This window comes from Orbicella faveolata, unplaced genomic scaffold (genome assembly GCF_042242905.1).
Source record: "Orbicella faveolata isolate gen_17 unplaced genomic scaffold, um_ofav_v1 contig_24, whole genome shotgun sequence".
NCBI classification, from domain to species: Eukaryota; Metazoa; Cnidaria; class Anthozoa; order Scleractinia; family Merulinidae; genus Orbicella; species Orbicella faveolata.
The window spans coordinates 7,710,001-7,724,463 of record NW_028301552.1 but is presented as its reverse complement, the minus strand read 5'-3'; the positions used below and the strand labels follow the sequence as shown (position 1 = coordinate 7,724,463).

General features: G+C 37.8%; 1 pseudogene across 1 annotated transcript; it reads left to right on the top strand.

Moving 5' to 3' along the window:
* The first annotated feature begins 2,075 nt into the window (after positions 1 to 2,075).
* On the top strand, positions 2,076 to 11,092 carry LOC110057640 (uncharacterized; annotated as a pseudogene). Its single transcript, XR_016207860.1, has 11 exons — positions 2,076 to 2,157; positions 3,793 to 3,883; positions 4,206 to 4,317; positions 4,939 to 5,147; positions 5,741 to 5,923; positions 6,168 to 6,426; positions 6,719 to 6,863; positions 7,374 to 7,589; positions 7,945 to 8,030; positions 8,828 to 8,972; positions 9,954 to 11,092. The product of XR_016207860.1 is annotated as an uncharacterized LOC110057640 (transcript).
* Positions 11,093 to 14,463: the final 3,371 nt, after the last annotated feature.

Below are 14,463 nucleotides of genomic sequence, written 5' to 3'. Positions count from 1 at the left end.
GAACGGGATTCAAACCCTTTCGTCAATGCGTTTGCCAGCTAATTGAAGAGTTTCACACGCTCCACTTAAATTAAACGGGATTCAAACCCATTCAACGATGTAACAGTTTTATACGCTGGGTCAGTGGAGAGTTTCACACGCTCCACGTAACATGAAGGGGATTCAAACCCATTGGAAGAATTATTTGGCAGCTGAATGGAGAGTTTGGTGCGCTCCACTTAACACGAACGGGATTCAAACCCATTCGAAGATGTAATTTTCAGCTGCGTCAGTGGGGAGTTTCATTCGCTCCACTTGACATGAACGGGATTCAAACCCTTTTGAAAATGCATTCGCCAGGTAATTGAAGAGTTTCACACGCTCCTCTTAACACGAAGGTGATTTAAACCTATTCGAAGATGTAACAGTTTTACGCTGAGGCAGTGGAGAGTTTCACACGCTCCACTTAACATGAAAGGGATTCAAACCCATTCGAAAATGTATTTGGTAGCTGAATGGAGAGTTTCTCGTGCTTCACTTAACATGAACGGGATTCAAACCCATTCGAAATTTCAGCTGCGTAAGTGGGGAGTTTCATTCGCTCCACTTAACATGAAAGGGATTCAAACCCATTCGCAAATGCATTCGCCAGCTGAGTGGAGAGTTTCACACGCTCAACATAAATTCAACGGGATTCAAACCCATTCCAAGATGTAATTTTTAGCTGGGTTAGTGGAGAGTTTCATGGGCTCCACTTAACGTGAACGGGACTCAAACCCATTCGACAATGCGTTTGCGAGTTAATTCTAGAGTTTCACACGCTCCACTTAAATTGAACGGGATTCAAACCCATTCGAAGATGCATTCCCCAGCTGGGTGGAGAGTTTCGCGCGCTCCACGTAGTGCTTGTTTACTTTGACGTCCCGAGGTAAGGTTGGTCGATGAACTCGGTGCTTCCGTACCATTTGTTGGAAACCACGCCACGCAGGTAACATGAGTACCATGCGTCCATCCTTTGGAAACATGAGTCCAGAGGGTCGCAATAATGTGGTTCATGAATTCTGACTGGGTCAGTACTCATCGCAGATGATTCGTACTCAGCTGAACCAGAGGATTGTGGCTGTTTTCAAGCAGGAGTTGCATACTGTCGCGCTCTTTCGCGCGTGAGCGAAAACACGTTGTAACTTTAAAATTAAATAACTTATAGCACTTAACATTAGACCGCGAAAGAAATCTACGTTTAATATCAGTGATGGAGAAAGGATAGGATATAGGTGGTAAAGATAGCGATATCAATAGCGTTTAGCCATGAAAGGATTTAATTAAAAATTTGTTGTAAGGGAAGGAGGGAGAGAGAGAGAGTATTACCTAAGAGTCAAGAGATAAAGTACCTCTGGTTAAGAAGACGGGGACATGAATGGTTTAAAGTTAGACTGAATTTAGTTGAGCGTTACGACACGTCTTCTATTATCTTTGGGACTCCTTATCCTTTTCGCGGAAATAATAAAAATACAGCAATAATTAGCTTTCTTCACTGATATTTTGATATCTTATTTCGAGAGACGCGAAGGAAAGTGTCTCTCAGGTTGATGAAGAATCAGGACTGGATACTACATGGAAGGTGACAAGGAGAGGATGATTAGGGTGGGTTGAAAACTTTTACTAAGGTTATAATCGGTTGTCGAATTGTAGAAGCCTATATACAGCTGTAACTCATCTGGTAGCAGATAAATCTGACATAGATGCCAAAGATGCCAAAAGAATAATAATGAAAAAAAAATTTATAAAATGGCAGATTATACAATCCCGTACGCCTCTACAAAGTTTGGCCAAGCGAGGGAGTTAGGGCGTGGGACATGGGAATTTTAAAGAGACACTTCACATTACGTTACATTAGGGGAGATTTTAAACCGCTGGTCACGTTTACAAGCTTTTTAAAGACGGCGGGAATGGCGGGAATGAAGAACGCCTTGAAATGGTTCGGTTATCGTTAATTTTCTCGGTCGACGAGCTCGTTTAGTGTATTGCTGACGAGAGTGTTATTTTTTATCAACAGGATAATCGGTCGTTTTTCAGTCGCAAAGGAAAAACTTTAAAACCAGGGGCCTCAAAGGTTGAGGATAAGCGCGGGGAAGACTCAAGTGCGAAGTCTGCATCGAGGGCCGTGCGAAAAGCAAGGTAAGAATTGTTTTTTCTCTCGTCCGTGGAGACGGTTGAATGGATTCTAACTATGAATAAGTTCAGTTAATTAATAAGTTGGGGATTCAAAGAGTGTAATTACGTCTTGATAAGTAGAGTAGGTATCATTTTCTTCTAGCTTGGAAATTTTCGTGTCTGTTCTATTTTATGAGCTTACCTGCATTACACTTCCAGCCACCCGCTATTGAGAGGTCACCCGTGGATCCGTTAAAAAGGAAAGTTTTGCATACAGGCAGATGCCCAGTTAAAAGAATTTGGGAGGGAAGAAAGAAAACAAACAAACAGACAGACAGACAGACAGACAGACAGACAGACAGACAGACAGACAGACAGACAGACAGACAGACAGACAGACAGACAGACAGACAGACAGACAGACAGACAGACAGACAGACAGACAGACAGACAGACAGACAGACAGACAGACAGACAGACAGACAGACAGACAGACAGACAGACAGACAGACAGACAGACAGACAGACAGACAGACAGACAGACAGACAGACAGACAGACAGACAGACAGACAGACAGACAGACAGACAGACAGACAGACAGACAGACAGACAGACAGACAGACAGACAGACAGACAGACAGACAGACAGACAGACAGACAGACAGACAGACAGACAGACAGACAGACAGACAGACAGACAGACAGACAGACAGACAGACAGACAGACAGACAGACAGACAGACAGACAGACAGACAGACAGACAGACAGACAGACAGACAGACAGACAGACAGACAGACAGACAGACAGACAGACAGACAGACAGACAGACAGACAGACAGACAGACAGACAGACAGACAGACAGACAGACAGACAGACAGACAGACAGACAGACAGACAGACAGACAAACAAGAACAACAAAACAACGCACAACAACTTCCCCTTAACAATTATAGAGTCCTTGCTTCTCTCCTTACTTCCAAGACTTTCACACCCAGCGTCTCTGCTCTGCTTTTTTGCACTCAAAGTAAACTGAGCAACATTAACCTGTAGACACTACATAGCTGCACAAAATTGCATTGTATGTGTTGATATTTTGTTTGGAGCTAGCTTACAATTCTTCCTCAGATAAGTTGTGTGTACAGTTTGTTGTGTTTGCTCAATGGAAAGAGCGCCTGAAAAAGGATTATGTCGAACTATTTGTCAGCTATTTTAAGTCCAGGTTGTAAAGTTTACCTATTACCAAAATGGTGCATTTAGGTACATTGTGTATAATTTACTCTTTACATGTGCAGCTTATACTCAAGCTGTACTGTCCTGGAAAACATAGTTAAATTTGAGAGCAGTGCAATTAAATCTGTGTACCAAAATATTTTAGTGGCAGCACATTACATTATGTTGGTATATAATTTGTTACTTAATAATCCAGATTGCTGCTTTTTAATACTTTGCAAATTTATTGCCAAAATGTTAACAAGTCCCTAGTTAAAAGAAGCAACTCTTTAAAAATAGCTAAGGCTGCTAAATCCCCCCCCCCCCCTCTCCGAAAAAAAAAAAAAAGATTGTTGGTCTTTTCTCTTGGATATTATTAACATGTCTTGTAGAAGTTTGTATTTATTTAATCTTGGTTAAAAGTGTATCTGTTGGTATTCTGCAGAAGAGGAGGAAGTTGTACCTCAGAAGCTAAAGAAATCTGCCAAGCAAATGGAAACAAAAACAAGCACGGAGGTTGTGCATGTTAAGGAGAGGTACAATGTGATTAGTTTTCTTTTGAACTGTTACTGAGGTTTCTCTTTCAGTATTGCTTTCCTTGAGATTTGTATGAAGTACAAGCAAATTTGTTCAAAATTGTGCTATGTACACTGTATGAGAAGTTGTGTATTTTTTCTTGGAATCTTAAATGTATACAATGTATGTTGTAGGTCAATTTGTCTTGTACACTGTAGGTCAATTTGTTTCAATTGAAACTATAGGTTAGTTTGAACTCAACCCAGTTCAGTTTGCTGATGTGTGTGTGAGTGTTTTTTTTTTTTTTTTTTTTAAGTTCTGAACGTTTTTCTCTCTATCCAGCTGTGTAAAGCCTAAAGAAACTCCACAGAAACTGACCTCTGCTCTTGACTTCTTTGGTTCAACTTCTGCAGAAAGAGAATCACGAAAGGTTGTTGCTACAAAGAGGAAAGAGGTTTGCAAACTGCTATTCTGCAAGCAAAGTTCGCTTTGATCATTGTAAGATTGAAAGCAACTCTATTCACAGGGTGGTATGTTGACTACCATTTTGGGGCAATGATATTTCAATTTGAAAGATATACATGTATATTGCTAAGTTGTAAAGGGAAAATTTACTTTCAACTGATTACTTCTTGAACCTTCATGCAAATTAAAATTCAATTTGAATTAATGAGTTCTATCACTAAATATTAATTATGTTAAGCTAAAATGTCTCTGAGCAAGAAATATAAGATACTAAATCTTACTAAGACTACAATGAATATTACCTAGTCATATACACATGTACATGTAGTTTACTACAAAATTCTTTGTCTTAGAACACAACAATTGACTAAGCTACAGATGGTGACATTTTGCTTAAATTCTGATAAATAACTGAATGAGTGAAGTCCGATTACAGTGTAAGTGCGAGATAAGATGTGGCTACCACGAGCAATTTTTTGAAGCTGACATTAGGTTGTCACCTGTTTACCTTTTGAAAAGTCAAAAGTCAGTGGCCATGAACATGTACATGTGGTGTCTTATCAGTCGTCTGGAAAGGAACATATAAGATTATTTTTATTTCTCCTCATAGAGATCTGAGGAGGCAAAAGAAAATGGGGGAACACTTACAAATGAAGACGAGGAGTCACTACATGGAAAAGAGAAGAGACGGAAGGAAAATAAAACTCTTAATGGGAGAGCAACAGAACAGCCATCCAAGAGAGGAAAAGTACACTCGTCTACCCCACAACTTAAAGTTAAAAAAAAACAAAAAAAAAACCATCTCCTGAAAAGAAGAAGGTCTGTGAATTTGTTCATCAACTGTGGATCTAATTTCAATTGGTAAAAAATTAAAAACGATCTCTGGCTGAGACAATTATTAAAAAATTACAAGCTTTCAACTGCCTTAACTACAGTCTTTGATGGGTAAAATGTTAATGACAAGAGGCGAAGAAAATAAAAAAAAGGGAATCAAAATGTGTGAAATTGCAAAATAATAAAAAAGCAAATGATTATAAATGTTTTTAAAAGGAATGTTATATTGTCCAGGTAGTGGACATGAAGATTCATAATTGTTTGCATTTTTGTTATTTTGCAATTTCACACATTTTTATTCAATATTGAGTGAGTCTGGCAAATTGTCTACAATAACAACAGTTACATGTACTGACTGTGTGCTTTACAAGTACTTACAACTGTAGTTACAACCCAATGCTTGCATACACATACCTTAATTAGAGGTGAATGTACAGTACAGCTACACCTTGGAAGCACTCCATTAACACAAGCACTATGCTATTATGAGCTTTTCTTTGCCCTGGACAAATCTTAGTCATTTTCTTTTTTTTGGCCAAGTAATGGTCAAAATTGATGTTATTTGGCTGCATTTACAGGGAGAAGATAACTGCCTAGAGGTACTGACATTTGTTGCTACTGGAGTGCTGGAAAGTGTTGAGAGAGATGACACTGCAGATTTGATTCAGAGGTATGGTGGCAAGGTGACTGATCAGTCAGTGAGCAAGAAAACAAGTTATATTGTAGTGGGACAGGGTGCTGGTGACAGCAAACTTTCTGAGGTAAGGGAGAGTCTTGAAATGGATCTTTTACCTTTTATTGTACCTACTGAACATAGTCAGATAGTCCCATGCCAGAAAAAGTATGTATACTGACACGAAAGCAAAACCAAACCAGTTCTTATTTGATGAAGTATCACCTCATTGAAACTAACTGCTTGTGATACATGTACATGTAGATGGTGGAGAGAGATTGTACAGGTACAGTGTATTTTGTTAAATTGTTTGTTTGTTTTTTGTTTTGAAGCTGAGCAGTGCGCTGCAACACAGCTATGTTGTAGATGATGAACTAGTCAAGACAAAACCAGTCAAGACAAAAGCAATGAAGAAGATCAGCTATGAACCTTCCAGCAAGGAAAAGAAGTCAAAGAAGAAAGAAAAAACTGAAGAAGTTGAAAAATTGAGTCAAGGAAAGGAAAAGCTCGAAGGGGAATCATAGCCTCCTAGTGGATGATCTGTGTCATCTTCTGCTACACAGACCCCTACATTATCACCTGCGTCAACAGGTAAGTTGTGATGTTCCAGAAAATATCTATACCTCTCCCACTGAGGATTTTTTTAGATCTGATCCCCCCCCCCCCAATTGGATTCTCCCAGGAAATTCTAGTTTTGTTGTGCACTTTCCTCTAAAAATATTGGCTTTTGAGAACCCCTTCCCCTTCGAATTTCTGGACCACACATTGCATTTGCAGGGATCATCACACCCAACTGTCTGTCAAGATACTTATTTTTGATCAGCAACGTAACACTAACACATGCAGGCCATTCAACTATTCACTGATGTCTTTAACTGTTTAGGAGAGCCTAGTTTGTTGTTGGTTGACAAATATCGCCCTTGTTCAGTGAAGCAGATTTTTGGCCAGCAAGATGACGAGTAACATGCGTAAACTGATGAACTAGCTGAGAGACTGGGAGAAGAACAGAAAGAAACCACCAACTAAATGTAAGTAGACCTGTGGACAGTGCAGTGAAATTTGAAACGATTTATTTGTCGTCTTTTTAATTTATGGTACATGTACATGTACATGTATTTCTCAAAATATTAGTGGTACATGTATGCATGTATTAAATAACATTGTTGGTAATTTCCATGACAACATCAGTTCTGATAATTTAAATTGTAAATAACCTACAGGTTATGTACTCTTGGGATAAAGTGCATTTATTAAGTAGTACTACTATACATTTATGCCTAACTAATGGTCGCTGTAGTTTCATGTCATTGGCTGTAGGAGACATGCAGTTTTGATAAATGCCAATTTCTGATGCAAATTTTGCCATGGCAATGTGATCAAGTATTGATAACAAACTTGTGCATCCACAATGATGATGATGATCACAAGTTGTTTGATGACCATTTGTAGCATAATTTACTGTTCAAGAGATAACAATATAAATTAAGATAAATATTACTATGTAATCTGATGGATCAGGATTCTTCTTTGTTGCACAGCTTCATTTTTCAGGAAAGATCAGGATGGTTTATTTCAGAGAGCAGCTCTCCTGTCCAGTTCCCCCCTTGGGGAGCCGCACAAAACAACAACTGCAACACTCATGTGTGAGGAACTTGGCTTCAGCTACATTGAAATGAATGCTACTGATACAAGAAACAAGAAGACACATAGATCTCAGTCATTAAGCAATAAAACAATGGATGGTTTCCTACCTGGTAATAGTGTATGTTCATTTATTTTTACTGTATAGTTGACAGGGCAAGCATGTTAATTTGATATAATGTTAAACATGAGAAGAGAAACTTCATGAATTATTTCCAAGCAACCATGTGTTATTTTGTTGATGATTTGAAAAATTTTGAATAAGAAGACTAAAATGCAATTTTACAAAGGTTAAGAGGATTTCTGAAGATTCTTCAAAACTTTGCGTGGATTATCTGTAGGTCATTTGATCTTTCTGATTAATTTCCAAAACATTCCAAAGACTGCCACAAATTTCGGAGAGATCAAATGAGGAAATGAGTAGCTTGTTTTCCAAACAACATGTGTCAATGCATTTTTTTTCTCTAGACAGCACATCTTCAAGCAAGTTGTCTATGAATCTGGATTACACTCCCCATTTCAGGGAAGTTCTTACTAGATCCCTCATGACTCAGGTACCAGTACATTATGGTTGAATAGTTGTGATTATCACACTGACATGTTTAATGTTGGTGTAACTTGAATCTTGCAATGGTATAAAACTACAGACTTGTTTGAGAACAGAAATTAAAAAGACCAGAAAGAACCTATAAAAAAGCTCTATGAGGTTGAAGCAAGTTATAAATCAAAGTTTGATTCTTGAGCCAACGGAACATTTGATAAAGGAATGTATTTAAGTTCTACAACTGTCATTGTTAAAGCAGAGGGACCGAGGAAGGTGCAAGATTTGAAAACAATCCTTTCCCATGACGGCAACTTTAAGCCATTATAATAGACTTTCTAAAAACCAAACTTTGAGTGACTTCCAGTGACTGTTTTAGTCGTCACAAATTTAATGACTAAGAGTGTGGAGTTTGTGCAGAGCATTTAAGCAAGGTTGAAATACATGTATCCTGCCTATGGTGGTGGTGACTGGGAGGGGAGGAGCACCACTTTTCTCTTAAAAATAACTCCATACCTGTAGGTGGAGGTTCTTTGCATTAAATTTGTTCCTTGAAATCAAGTTTTTGCAATTTAAAGGGAAGTTGCAATGTTTACACTGTATTTTCTCAGTCTAAAGTACTTTGTTCTCCAACCCATATTATGTTTAAATTCTATTTATAGTCAAAGTTACACGTGCTCAGTATTACAGTGTAGCCTCTACAACTGCAACTAGCTAACTGTACTTACTTGAGACAACGTTGCACAGTTATCGATCAGCTTCTGGGTGACCAATTTTGTTGACAGGTATTGAAATATTTTATCTTGGCAGAAATTAGGGGAGATCAGTTCTGGGGTGTCATAAGGTTGTGAAAGTGATGGAGGGGTATGACCTGACAAAAGAGGACTGAGATTCTATCATAGAGGCTGGCCAGTTTGAAGGACAGAGAGATCCTGCTGCTTCTATTCCATCAAAGGTTTGTACCTGCAGGTCTCAGGGAAGTTTGTTGATGGAAAATTTGGGTTCATCAAAAGACAGCTGTGGGCTACTTTAATGCTCAGGCCGTTGAACTCCGGGTCAACAGTTTGGGTTAAGGCCTTAGTCAGGGTCATTTTGTTGTGGTCTTGGGCGAGACACATCCTCACAGTGCTTCTCTTCACCCAGGAGTACAAATGGGTAACTGACAAATTTCCTAGAGATTCATGTGAGGTGGATTAGCACTCCATCAACCTTATTTCTAGACACATCGCACTACAAAAACTAGGATAGGCTTTGGTGTGTTATGTTACTGTAAATTGATTAAATCGTGATTTATGAGCTATAGACTCACACTATACACTTAATGACAGGTCCTGCACAACATGGCTAGTTCTGCTCTTCCAGGAAACTGATGCAATATATATTTCCTGGAACGAAGTCAATGTAGAAATGCTAGGGAAAACGAGAGCAGATGTCCATGTAACTAGCTTGCTGAGTGACCTGTCGTTAAGTGTTTTGTTATACAGCAGGAACAGAAGTACCAACGACAAGGAAAACAATTAATGATAGGAAACAGACAGTAACTACAACTGCAACTGCAACAAAAATGAAAACAACAGCAGAAGTAGAAACAGAAACAGTAGCAACAACCAAGACAGTTGGAACAATAGCAACAATAACAATAGCAAGAACTACCACAAGGGCAACAGTAACAAACAAGATAACCGAAGACAAATCTCAAGGGTTTTTCAGTTTTACAGTCCTTTTTTACATTATGTTTGGTCCAATCTTTAAATGACCCTAACAGGTACATTAACAATAACAATAAAATAACAACGAAAAACACCTGAAACAACAGCAACAAACAAAGAACAACAACAAAGTAAACTCTTATACATGTAGATCCAACTAAATGTCTCTGCATCCCACAAAGAAGTCTGATTCCCTCAAAATATTTCCCCTAAAATACTTTTTTTAGGTTAAAGCAGCTTTTACGTGGACTTACACGTACAGCAAGGAAAGTTGCAATCACACCTTATGCCATTCATTCAGCAGCAAAGAAAGGAAGGAGGGATGGGGTAGAGGACAGCCAGACAGTGGGGGAAGAGAGCTATGTGCTTGAAGAATCAGAACAGCAGGTGGAAGATAAAGTTGAAGATGATGATAAAATACTGAAAATGGTGCCATGATCAAGGCAACAGAGAGAAGGGGAAGAGGAAGAAAAGCAAAGGAAGGTACCAGTACCTCAACAGAAGCACCCACAGCTAAGGGAAAAGTGAAAGGAAAATAAATAGGAAATGAATGAAAATAATTGCAAGAACCACTGCCATTGAAGCAGTCATATGACTGACAATAAACTGAAGTCCATTGGCAGCATGTGTCAGAATGGAAAGTAGACATGATGGAGAGTGGAAATCATTTCATTTTTTTGTGTTCTTATGACGTGGACTGGCTGTTTATTTCTTTTTTTTGCACTGTGCAACCACCATCAAGTGATTCCTACACAAGTGCTCAATCATTTAACATAAGTTAACTGTGTGCAAAGAAACCCATAAAGAACATGTGGGGAAATGTTTCCACCCCATCCATTTATTTAATAACCTATCTTGCCTGTCACTGAATACTACATGTAAGTGGTTTTATGTAAAAGAGTAACCTTGTTACACAAGTTGCTTACTATCTGTGTATCATCCACACACATGTACCGATGTGTTTGATCTCAGAAAGCCCAAATCAAACTAACAAATAGAAACAGTTCTGTCTTGACAACAAGCGACTTGATAAACAGTAAAGATGTACTTTGCAGCCAACCTTACATGCGGGTCTGCTGACAAAACATACCAGTAACTAAGAAGATAAATATGGTGAAGGAAACAAGGAAAACAAATTATTATAAAAGTTTGTTTCTGTGGTCACAATTCTTTCACTAGTGTCAGTAGTGAAGCGAAATGAGAATAATTGTGTAGTACATAGAACATGTACATCAGCAAACAGTTATTATTTCTGATATCTGTTGTGTTCATGTTGTTATGGAAACTGGGTGTGGTGGCTAATACAGAAATGAGGACACTGCAATTTAAAGTACATGTAGTAAAAAAAAGTTTTATCACCAACAAATCACGCTCTTTGTCCTGACTGTTGGAACATGAGGCCATATACGGCCAACAAATCAGTAAGGGTAATTTAATCCTTACCTAGCACAAATCAGTAAATTAAAGTAATAATTTTTAACACCAAAATATAATTATGGGTAATGTATTTTCGTGTAACAATCAATATGCAAAATATTTACTGCCACAGAAATATTTACTGCCAACAAAACATATGATGGTATTTTTGTTATATACCTAAATAGATTATAAATATGGGTAATCTATCCCTGCCAAATTATCAATATGGGATATCATTACTGACAACAAATCAAAAATGGTAACAGATCAATGAGGGTACTCTCGATCAAAGAGTAATCTTTTCAACAAACAGATCAAAAAGGGTAATCTTTTCCACCAATGTGGATAATCTTACTGCTGGTAACATCAATAAGGGTAATCTTTACCACTAACAAATTAATAAGAGTATTCTTTACCATCAACCAATCAATAACAGTAACCTTAACTGTTTACCAATTGGTAAGGGTAACTCGTACCACGAACCAATCAACATGGGTAATCTTGGGTAATGGGTAGTGCCTACAATGATAATATTAATAATTTACTGCCAACAAATAAATTTGGGTAATCTTTACCATCAACTAATAAATGAAGGTAATCTTTACCACCAACCGATCAATAAAGGTAGTCGTTACCACCAACCAATCAATAAAGGTGATCTTTACCACCAACTGATCAAAAAGGGTACTCTTTACCACCAACCGATCAAAAAAGGTAATCTTTACTATAAACCAATCAGTAAGAGTAACTTTACCACCAACCAATCAATAACAGTAATCGTCAATCGTTACCACCAACCGATCAATAAGGGTAACTTTACCACCAACTGATGAATAAGGTAATCTTTACCACCAACCAGTCAACAAAGGTAATCTTTAATTACCACCAACTGATCAATAAAGGTAATCTTTAATCCCTACCCATCAATAAAGGTAATCTTTACCACCAACCGATCAATAAGGGTAATCTTGACCACCAACCGATCAATAAGGGTAACTTTACCACCAACCGATCAATAAAGGTAATCTTTATGACCAACCGATCAATAGGGGTAATCTGTACCAGCAACTGATCAGTAAAGGAAATTTTTATCACCAACTGATCAACAAGGGTAATCTTTATCACCAGCCGATTAATAAGGGTGATCTTTACCACAAACCGATAAATAAAGGTAATCTTTACCACCAACCGATGAATAATCTTTACAACAAACTGATCAATAAGCTGAGGGTAACTTTATCACCAACTGATCAATAAAGGTAATCTTTATCACCAACCGATCAATAAGGGTAATCTTTACCACCAACCAATCAATAACAGTAACACTAACCGATGAATAAAGGTAATCTTTACCACAAACCGATGAATAAAGGTAATCTTTACCACCAACCGATGAATAAAGGTAATCTTTACCACCAACTGATCAAAAAAGGTAATCTTTACCACCAACCAATCAATAAAGGTAATCTTTACCACCAACCAATCAGTAAGAGTAATTACCTCCAACCAATCAAAAACGGTAATCTTCAACACCAGCCGATGAATAAAGGTAATCTTTACCACCAACCAATGAATAAAGGTAATCTTTACCACCAAGTGATCAATAAGCCGAGGGTAACTTTATCACCAACTGATCGATAAAGGTAATCTTTATCACCAACCGATCAGTAAAGGTATTCTTTACCACTTAATAAGTGTAATCTTTATCACCAACCGATCAATAAGGGTCATCTTTACCACCAACCGATCAATAAGGGTAATCTTTACCACCACCCAATCAATTAGAGTAATCTTAATCACCAACCGATCAATATGGGTAATCTTTATCACCAACCGATCAATAAGGGTGATCTTTATCACCAGCCGATTAATAAGGGTAATCCTTAACACCAACTGATCAATGAGGGTAATCTTTATCACCAACCGATCAATAAGGGTGATCTTTATCACCAGCTGATTAATAAGGGTAATCCTTAACACCAACTGATCAATGAGGGTAATCTTTATCACCAACTGAGCAATAGGGGTAATCTTTATTACCAGCCAATCAATAAGGGTAATGTTTACCACCAACTGATCAATAAGGGTAAACTTTACCAACAGCCAATCAATAAGCGTATTCTTTACCACCAACCGATCAATAAGGGTAATCTTTACCACCAACTGGTCAATAAGGGTAATCTTTACCACCACCTGATCAATTAGAGTAATCTTAATCACCAACCAATCAATAAGGGTAATCTTTATCACCAACCGATCAATAAGGGTGATCTTTATCACCAGCTGATTAATAAGGGTAATCCTTAACACCAACTGATCAATGAGGGTAATCTTTATCACCAACCGATCAATAAGGGTGATCTTTATCACCAGCCGATTAATAAGGGTAATCCTTAACACCAACTGATCAATGATGGTAATCTTTATCACCAACTGAGCAATAAGGGTAATCTTTATCACCAGCCAATCAATAAGGGTAATGTTTACCACCAACTGATCAATAAGGGTAAACTTTACCACCAGCCAATCAATAAGCGTATTCTTTACCACCAACCGATCAATAAGGGTAATCTTTATTACCAACCGATCAATGAGGGTAATCTTTACCACCAACCAATCAGTAAGGGTAATCTTTACTGCCAGCTGATCAATAAATGTAATCCTTATCACCAACTAATCAATAGGGGTAATCTTTATCACCAACTGATCAATAGGGGGGGTAATCTTTACCAACAACTGATCAACAAGGGTAATTTTTATCACCAACTGATTAACAAGGGAAATCTTTATCACCAGCCAATTAATAAGGGTAATCTTTACCACCAACTGATCAATGAGGGTAATCTTTATTACCAACCAATCGATAAGGGTAATCTTTATCACCAACTGAAGAATAAAGGTAATCTTTCTGACCAGCCGATCAATAAGGGTAATCTTTACCACCAACTGATCAATAAGGGCAAACTTTACCACCAGCCAATCAATAAGAGTATTCTTTACCACCAACCGATCAATAAGGGTAATCTTTATTACAAACTGATCAATAAGGGTAATCTTTACCACTAACCAATCAGTAAGGGTAATCTTTAGCACCAACCGATCAATAAGGGTAATCTCTATCACTGGCTGATTAATAAGGGTAATCTTTACCACCAACTGATCAATAAGGGTAATCTTTATTACCAACCGATCAATAAGGGTAATCTTTACCATGAATTAATCATTATTGTTAATCTTTACCACCAACTGATCAATAAATGTAATCTATCACCAACCAATCAATAAGGGTAATCTTTATCACCAACCGATCAATAGGGG